The following is a 10,624-nucleotide window of genomic DNA, read 5'->3' as shown; positions in this document are numbered from 1 at the left end:
TATTTTTAACTAGAGTCAATGCTCTACAATATTCAACAATTCAATTCTCAACTTGAGCCAATGCTATATAATGTTCAACAATTCTATTTTTAACTAGAGCTAATGCTCTACAATGTTCAATTAACAATAATACTTCCGCAAGTCATATTCCTCAATAGAAATTATCATATAGAGCATATACAATACGAAACAGAGTCACATTAATCAAAGTATAAGACTCACGGGCATGCTTGACACCAACGTATAGATACTCGTCATCATGCCTATACGTGGTACTCAACAAATAACACATAACAAATAGGAAACAACTCCTAATCCCTCAAGCTAAGGTTAGACCAAACACTTACCTCTCTTTGCAACCAATTCAAAATTCTAACAAGCCTTTGCCTCGCGAATTCGTCTGAAGCTTCAAATCTAGTCATAACAATTCAATATACTCAATATAAATCATACGAATTAATTCCATATGAATTTACTAATTGTTTCCGGATAAAATCCGAAATGTATTTTAAAATTCAACAGTGGGACCCACATCATAAATCCCAAGAAAACTTATTAAATCCGAATACTCATTCCGATACGAATTCGACCATACAAAAATTATCAAATTCCGACATCGAATTGACTTTCAAATCCTCAATTAAAGTTTTGAAGAGTTCTACCATTTTTAACCCAATATTTACTATTTGAACTCAACCATCTTCCTATAACCTTATTGTTACAAGCATGTATAACTAATTCGCAAACATCCATGAATCATCTTACTAGTAACCCATTTCTAGTTAGACTTCGAAATTGAAGAATTGGGAAAAAGAAATCATTACCTCTTGAAGCCTTAGCAACCCCTTTGATGCGATTTCAAGGCTTGGACAAGATTTTTGATGAACGAGGAACTTGAGCTTCTTCCTCTCACTAGAATAGCTATTCCCTCTCTCTAAAAGCACCAGAAAATTCCAAAATAACAAACCCCAAACGAGTTAAATGAAATGGGGTTCGGGTCTTAAAAAAACCCGTTTTGTACTGCCGCGGCGCATGGGGCACCGCAAGGGACGGAGCGGTTGTGCAAAATGTGCTCAGAAAACGTTTTCTAATGCTCTCTAGATTTCCCTACAGGCGCGCCGCATGGGGCGTCGCGGTAGTGCAAGTTTCTGCGCTGCTTTGGTAATTTGGTCATAACTTTTGATAGGAGTGTCCGAATGACGAACGGTTTGAAGCGTTGGAAACTAGACTCAAAATAATTTCATTTGATAGCTTGTCCATCACATAGTTATTTATATATATGTAGATATGATCGTCCAAATTGAGGTCTTGCGCGTACTCATTTGCAACTTTAGTCTATTAGGAAATTTTCCAACTTGTCTTAGACTTAGGACATTCGTTAAACCCCATATCACGTATAATATGCATCGTACACTTATTATCATATCCAATTGATATACATCATTTTATCAGTCCTCGTTTGTATACAAAATAATTAGAACATGTCAACTTTGCAATTTATCCAAAATGTGCTGAATTGCTCTACAGACTTCTAACTCCAATTCCGATCATGTGTTTAAGTCCGAAATAATCAAAAGAAGCTATTGGAACCATCAAAATTTTATTCCAGGGTCGTTTGCACAAAAGTTATACTCCGGTCAACTCTTTTCATTCAAGCTTCCAAAACAAGAATATACTGTTCTTTCAATTAAGTCTTGAATAATTCGAAAACCAAAATCGATCACACACGCAAGTCATAATACATGTTATGAAGCTTCTTGAGGTCTTAAGCCTCTGAACGGGACACTAATTCTTAAAACGACAAGTCGGGTCGGTACATTCTCCACCTCTTAAACAAACGTTCGTCCTCGAACGTACTAAGAATTATTTTGATGTTACCAAATTTATATTTCTACTTTTACACATATACTCGTGGTTGATCCCACATTACCGCATTCGAAATAAGTCCGACAATATCATTTCAATTGAGGCTATTTCCCTTACCCACCTTTGTAAACTTCAAGACCAATTTTCTTACACTTCGAACATTTTCAAAAAGGTCTGATTTTCACATCATCACACGACATTAATCTCACCTGGCTATAGCAACTCATGCCTACGCATGCATCAACTCTTTTTTAATAACGCTTAACGGTTGGTACATCCTCCCCCACTTAGGTCATTCATCCTCAAATAAGAAGTATAGTCCGCCATCAAATACATAATGTAACTTATCTCTTTCATTGCTCATCTCAATATCCCAAATTTTTCTAACTCCCAAATTTTTCAGAAATCTCGGCAGAGTCTTCCCTGTAATTGGGCCTATCCACCTGTTAGAGTAACACCAAAACAACTCCTAACAACACATCCACAACTCAACAAATCACCACAATGTATATATCAATAACACAAATCTCCGCATTACAACTGTGACATCATCATATGTATGACCATAACCGCATATCTGGTCTTAATAGGTGTTCATAATCGATTACAAATCGCCAATTAATCTCATGCCAACAAAAATCTCGTTTCAAACCTCCATTTTCTAACAACAAGGCATGAAGACCTCGTAAGTAATTACCTGAATTAACAAGTCACATTTAACGCCGCCTGGGCACTTATCTTGTGGGCTAAATTCCATAGTTAAAATACAAATTTGGCAAATTATGCCAAATAAGCCTCATAGGCTTGACTCCCTATAAGTACTATAGTACAAATTTTTAATTTCACAAAGGGAGAATTTAAACACATAAACTTTTTACCACAAGGACCTCGTCCTTATATAGCATCCACCGTAGCTTGTAGCCCGTTTTAAATATTTTACGTTATATAAAAAAATGAGAATCTCGTCCTCAACTCCGTACCACAAGTAATACGCACATTGTGCCAACTGAAAAAAAAAATCCATTTCCTTTCTTTCTTCTTCTAAATAATTTCCGTCAACAAAATCACAACATATAATTAACCCTCATACCAGTAGGACATATAATTCACAATTGAAATCAATTATTTGGAAATTACATCAAACTCACTGAAATGGTTAACAAAGTCACTTTTAGCCTCACAACTATTTTTAGTGACCAACACGTAATGATAGACATAGCTATCTTCATATAATCTCCCAACAAGAGTATTCACATAAATAGACTTCAAGATTACGAACCTCACTCATGATTGGCGTATATTAGGAGAACTTGCCTCGATACTCGGAACCGAATCAAGTTAATGAAATTGTTACTTTATAATAACTCGAGATCATACTTGTAATGACATTATCTCGTGTAGCGATATCAGCCATACCATAGCAATTATATCAATAGGTCGGGCCTCCATCTCTTAGGTACCATCTACCCTCTTTTCCTCCACCCCTAATTGGTAGTGTAAGTAGAGTAGTAACTGTAATGGAGTACGTGGCACGGGTGCTCTGATGGAACAGATTTCTCCCAAGTCTAGGACAATTTCTCAAGATGTTCCAAGTATCACCATATTCATAACAACACATCCACAGTTCGACTGCTCATACTGAGTCCGTACCGGATAACTTAAATAACCATTGCAGGAAATTCCATGCCACTGGTACATTGAAAGATGGCTGCCCCACGCGAGTGTTGTGATTAACTTAAGCACTACGAGTATACTGAATATGTTTCCATGACCCCGCTGATACTAAAATGTAAAATTATTAAGGACGCGGGAATATCTCAAGTCTCATCATCATCATGTTCAAATCTTAGCTCTGGATCATATACAAGTTTTGGAAAACCTTTCAATACCACACAAATACATCTCAGGACAAAATTGGTATAACACATGACCCCGCAATCTGATCGTTGATATTTGACTTCCCTCACTTGGTGCGAAATCATAAGACATATTCCCGACGATCCACAATACTAACCTTCACCACTCGTACGATACCAGTTATGAGACACCTCAAGCCATTTACTTGGCACTTGTCACCCTCATGACAGTTAAACTCACTTCCTCCAGTGTCTCGGCTTGCTAATAAATATTATTCTCTAAATAAAAATCCCATACGAAACACATAGTCTCTAATACGACTAACTATTTTTTAGATCTACATCCACCTGTGATGATTAGGCAATCAACTAAACCTTCTTAAGATTTTACTTATCAATCAGGCGTCAAAATCAGATGCACCCCCATGCGCACAACTGAAAGATCTCTCTGCACTTCCATATCATCGATTCTGAATGACACGTGGTAACAATGGGTGAGCAACCCTGGCTCTCTTATAACCCTTTTTACGGTATCACAACCCATTGGCATATTGCGCAATTCCCTACATGAGTGGATGCAAAAGAAGATAAAATATATGCTTTAAGCTGAATAAATGTCGCACGATAAGGAATGAATGAAGTAGAAATTTTTCCTACTAGTTCTGTAGCCTCTCGAAGATAAGTACAAACGTCTCCGTACCGATCCGCAAGACTCTACTAAACTCGCTTATGACATGTAGCACCTATGAACCTAGAACTCTGATACCAACTTGTCATGACCCAAAAATCCCTCTGAAGGAGTCGTGATAACACCTAGTCTCTAAACTAGGTAAGTCTAACATTAACTGAAATAACACTGATATTTGCCAACTTTAAATTCAATAAATCTTAACCATTTACAATTCTCAAAATCGGTGGTACAAGTCACAAGCCTTTCTAAATACAAAAAAAGTACATCACTGTTCCGAAACAAAGGGTACAAGTGGAAATAAGTACAATTTAAGATGACTCCGAGGAGTGCGAACGTTGCAACAGGTTTACCTTGAGTCTCCACCGCAACGAATAGTTACTATCGATCAAATACCTGGATCTATACACAAAAATGTACAGAAGTGTAGTATTAGCACAACCAACCCCATGTGCTGGTAAGTGCCTAGCCTAACCTCGGCGAAGTAGTGACGAGGCTAGGACCAGACTACCAAATAAACCTGTGCAATATAGCGTACAAAAATAATAGGAAGCAGATAACAATGATGGCAAAAATGATCAACCAGTGATATAAATAGCAGGCAACAAGAACATCATAAATGATTCTCAACAAAAAAAAATACAAGTCCAATCAATTAATCAAGTCCTTCAAATATAAATCTTTCGCCTATAAATCCTTCAAGTAATAATCTCTAAGATAATATGTTTTTCAATAAATATATTTCCTTCAAATAAACATCTTTCGAATATAATTCTTTCGAGTAAAGGTCACCTTGTGGCGCCTCATTTCATAATCATAGATAATATAGGTCTCATCCCACTTTCATATTTTCATAGCACCTCGTGCCCACATATTTCAGTCTCATATTGCACAACATTATTCTTATATTACTCAGTTCATAGGTTCCATAACCCAATACAATTAAGAATGTTCAAGGAGCCTCATTCACTTAACATAAAGTAGAGTACAACCCCCAACCCAAATAGGAAATCAACAAGAAAAGATGAAGTTATTTTTAGAATCATTTGATAAAGAAAATACCCTTTTAAATTAAAGTACAATATCGAATGAATCATTACCTTTAATACGAGAAATCAATAAATCAAGACATAGAAGGAATTCCCTTTTAAGTAAAGTACAACCTCAAACAGTTTAAAGAAAAATTTAGTTGAGAAATCAATTGAGTTAAAAATGTAACAATTATTGAAATTTAAAGTATTAAACATATAAAAAAAATAAGGCAAGGTATTATAAACACTATGGATTCCAACACAAAGGATCACAACAGTAAAGAGATCTAAACAGTTAATACACTTGAATTGTTGATAACAAGTAAACACATCAAACAGAAAGTGCACGACATCACCCTTCGTGCTTAAAAACTCTCTTACCAAAACAATACATGGCATCACCCTTCGTGTTTTAACACTCTCTCACCAAAACAATACACGGCATCAACCTTCGTGCTTTACACTCTTCCTCACCTAAGCAACAAACACAAGGCAAATAGGGTAAGGGAATCTATAACATCGAAATAAAATCAAGTAACAACAGAAAATTAGTAAATAAACGTAAAGGACAACATAACTCAATTAGAATCAGGAAATATCAAGGATAAGTTCACGGCATCACCCTTCGTGCTTTTACTCTTATCCTCACCATAAGAATCAATATAAATTGCACGGCATCACCCTTCGTGCTTTTAATCTCAATATAATAGGCACGGAATGGTACATCATGCGGCACGGCATCACCCTTCGTGCTTCACCCTCTTTCCTCACAAATCATACACGACATCACCCTTCGTGTTTTAACACTCTTCCTCACCCAAACAACAATCATAAGAAATAAGGGCAAGGAAATAAATGAAATCACAATAAAATCCCAGCAAGGGAACAATAGTACAACAATCAAATCCCGGCAAGGGAAACAACATCAAAACAATAACATCCCGGCAAGGGAGACAATGTCATGATTCTCTCTCTCCTTTATTCACAACTTGAGCCAATGCTCTACAATGTTCAACAATTCAAATGTCAACTTGAGCCAATACTCTATAATGTTCAACAATTTTATTCTTAACTAGAGTCAATGCTCTACAATGTTCAACAATTCAATTCTCAACTTGAGCCAATGCTCTATAATGTTCAACAATTTTATTCTTAACTAGAGCCAATGCTCTACAATATTCAACAATTCAATTCTCAACTTGAGCCAATGCTCTATAAAAATGTTCAACAATTCAATTGTCAACTTGAGCCAATGCTCTATAAAAATGTTCAACAATTCAATTGTCAACTTGAGCCAATGCTCTATAAAAATGTTCAACAATTCAATTGTCAACTTGAGCCAATGCTCTATAATGTTCAACAATTTTATTCTTAACTAGAGTCAATGCTCTACAATATTCAACAATTCAATTCTCAACTTGAGCCAATGCTCTATAATGTTCAACAATTCTATTTTTAACTAGAGCTAATGCTCTACAATGTTCAATTAACAATAATACTTCCGCAAGTCATATTCCTCAATAGATATTATCATATAGAGCATATACAATATGAAACGGAGTCACATTAATCAAAGTATAAGACTCACGGGCATGCTTGACACCAACGTATAGATACTCGTCACCATGCCTATACGTCGTACTCAACAAATAACACATAACAAATAGGACACAACTCCTAATCCCTCAAGCTAAGGTTAGACCAAACACTTACCTCGCTTTGCAACCAATTCAAAATTCCAACAAGCCTTTGCCTCGCGAATTCGTGCCCGAAATTCTCAAATCTATTCATAATAATTCAATATACTCAATATAAATCATACGAATTAATTCCATATGAATTTACTAATTGTTTCCGGATAAAATCTGAAATATATTTTAAAATTCAACAGTGGGACCCACATCATGAATCTCGGGAAAACTTATGAAATTCGAATACTCATTCCAATACGAGTTCAACCATACAAAAATTATCGAATTCCGACATCGGATTGACTTTCAAATCCTCAATTAAAGTTTGGCGTAATACATACGGAGACACCTAAAGTTGGCACAATCTTTCACTTAGACACTTAAACTAGACCTCTTTCCAATTAGACATGTTTCCTAGGCAATTCTCATACCAATAAGACACGTTTTTTGCTGGCTTATTAATTAACCAAGCGCGTGTTCTGCAATCTCCGTCTACGTGGCAAAAGTAACCATTATAAATCGTGTCACATCATTTTATTTGTCCACCTCAGCTATATAGTGTTATTTCCACTAAAATACAAATAACTAGCCCTAAACAAACATCTAAACATATTACCAACCCACCCCTCCCCTCCATCATCTTCCCCAACGACCCCCACCCCCTTCCTTTCCATCTTCATCTGCAAACAAAGTTGGCTCCCCTTCTCCTTGAACTTGAACCACCCCAAAAGACCCTTCTTCTCCATCCCTAAAATACCAGCCAGCGTCCACCCATAAACGACCACTACATCTCCACCTCTTTCCGCCGCTCAAACCTAACACACACAACACCAACGACTGAATCTCTCCGCTGGTAGACCCCAGCAGCCGCACCGTCTTCTTCAGCCTCATTTTCGCCATCCCCGCCACCAGAGCTCACCGCAAACCACCACTCTCTGCTGCCCAGAAACAGCCACACACACAGGCATAAATAGTGAACAGACAAAGAATGAGTGACGAGAAGGAAAGGAGCTAGGTTTAGAAAGGAAAATTTCTGTTTACCTTCTTCATTATCCAGATTTCTTGACATAATTAATTTCAGTTATGGAAGTTGGGTTAGTCTTCTTCTTCTTCACTTTATCCTTTTTGTTTTCTTCCAATCACAAATACTCACCTTTTCATTTTCGGCTGAATTTGAATCTGGTATGGGATTCGAAAGAAGAATAGCGATTTGAGTCGGAGAAGATGACGGAAAGTGGAGGAGGCAATGGTGGAAATGGTGGTGGACATAAAGAAGAAGGAAATAAAAAAAACAAAACAAAATCTATTTTTTGGGCTTTTCACGCGCCCATATTGGGTGAAACTCACTTTATGTGTCAACTCAGCAAAAAATATTTAATTGGAACAAAGTTCATGTAATGTATGTGCTCAATAGGAACTCTCCTAAGTTCAGGTGTCTAAATGAAAGATCGTGCCAACTTTAAGTGTCTCCGTATGTATTACGCCTTAAAGTTTTGAAGAGTTCTACCATTTTTAACCCAATCTTTACTATTTAAACTCAACCATCTTCCTATAATCTTATTGTTACAAGCATGTATAACAAATTCTCAAACATCCATGAATCATCTTACTAATTACCCATTTCTAGTTAGACTTCGAAATTGAAGAATTGGGAAAAAGAAATTCTTACCTCTTGAAGCCTTAGCAACCCCTTTGATGCGATTTCAAGGCTTGGACAAGATTTTTGATGAAAGAGAAACTTGAGCTTCTTCCTCTCTCTGGAATTTCTCTTCCCTCTCTCTAAAAGCACCAGAAAATCCCAAAAGAACAAACCCCAAACGAGTTAAATGAAATGGGGTTCGGGTCTTAAAAAAACCCGTTTTTGTACTGCCGCGGTGCATGGGGCGCCGCGGGGGATGGGGCGGCTGTGCAAAATATGCTCAGAAAATGTTTTCTAATACTCTCTGGATTTCCCTACATGCGCGCCGCACAGGGTGCCGCATGGGACGCCGCGGTAGTGCAAGTTTCTGTGCTGCTTTGATAATTTGGTCATAACTTCTGGTAGGAGTGTCCGAATGACAAACGGTTTGAAGTATTGGAAACTAGACTCAAAAAACTTTCATTTGATAGGTTGTCCATCACATAGTTCTTTATATATATGTAGATATGATCGTCCAAATTGAGGTCTTACGCGTACTCATTTGCAACTTTAGTCTATTAGGAAATTTTCTAACTAGACTTAGACTTAGGACATTCGTTAAACCCCATATCACTTATAATATGCATCGTACACTTATTATCATATCCAATTGATGTGAGCACGTAATGTTTGTTTCGCGCGACAATAGCTCCAAAAGAAATAAAAAATGTGACAAATGGTCCTGCTATACAAGTTTTGGATTTTGTGTGGCATATCCGTTAGTTATCTGTAATCCCGTCCGTGTTTATTTTATTCAATAAATAAATAAATAAAAAATGTGCGTCTTTCATTTTTATTTCTGCCATTAAGTGATGTTAGTATAATTAATGTCAATTGTATGTAAAATGTTGTTTATGGTTTTATATGGTATTATTTGGTAAATTAATTCAAAAGAAGAAAAAAATAATAATAAAAGAGAAGAAAGAATTCTCGGACTTGGGCCAGTCCAATTTTAAACAAATTGGCCCAAACAACTCAGCCCAAAACCCGTGCTTGCCCCGATCCAGACCAGCCTACTTCAAGAACGTCCAAACGACGCCGTTTTAATCCAGTCTGATCTGGGCCGTTGATCTCAGATTGATCAACGGCCAATATCACTTCCCCATAACCCACTGATGAACCCGACCCATTCCACCCGGACCGACCCAACCCCTCTAGTTTTGAAACGACATCGTTTCCTATTAGTTGAAGGATCCTGGCCCTTCATCATGTCTCATCCGACGGCCAGGATCCGTTCATCCACTCCATATATAAACTCCCACTCGTACCCTTCCCCCCTATCCAATACCCCAACTTTCATCATCTTCACAAGAACCCCGGAACCCTAGAGCCGCCCCCATTTCCCTTCACCAGAAACCCGGCGGCATGAACGTCGGTGACCTCCACCTGAACACCATAGAACCCCCTCACCACCCTGAACATTGATCTGTTGGCCGTTTAGTTCGAATCATCCCCTAGGTTGTCGAATCTTCATTTGAAGATTCGAGCAAAACTCGATCTACACCGATGCACCACAGTTTCATACCAGATAGTCCCCGGACCTCCCTCGTGACCAAACCATGCTTGGTTTGGTCCGAATCTAACCAAGAAAGCCCAAAACCCAAATCTGCCCTCTAGAACCCTAGGTTTCCTCGTGCCTGTTCCGTGCCTGTTCAAACCAAGAGATTGGGGTCTAATGGATCTTAATCGAAGTGTTTCTCATTTGAGAAACACTTCGATTAAAGTCCGTTCAACCCTGAGAAGGGTCTGTTCGAATCCAAGCTAAGGCTTTTGATTTTTCGGGATTTAAGGTGAGTTTTTGTTTTCCTTTTTCT

The sequence above is a fragment of the Nicotiana sylvestris genome, chromosome 3, assembly GCF_000393655.2.
Source record: "Nicotiana sylvestris chromosome 3, ASM39365v2, whole genome shotgun sequence".
Lineage (NCBI taxonomy): Eukaryota > Viridiplantae > Streptophyta > Magnoliopsida > Solanales > Solanaceae > Nicotiana > Nicotiana sylvestris.
Note: the sequence above shows the minus strand (reverse complement) of the source record.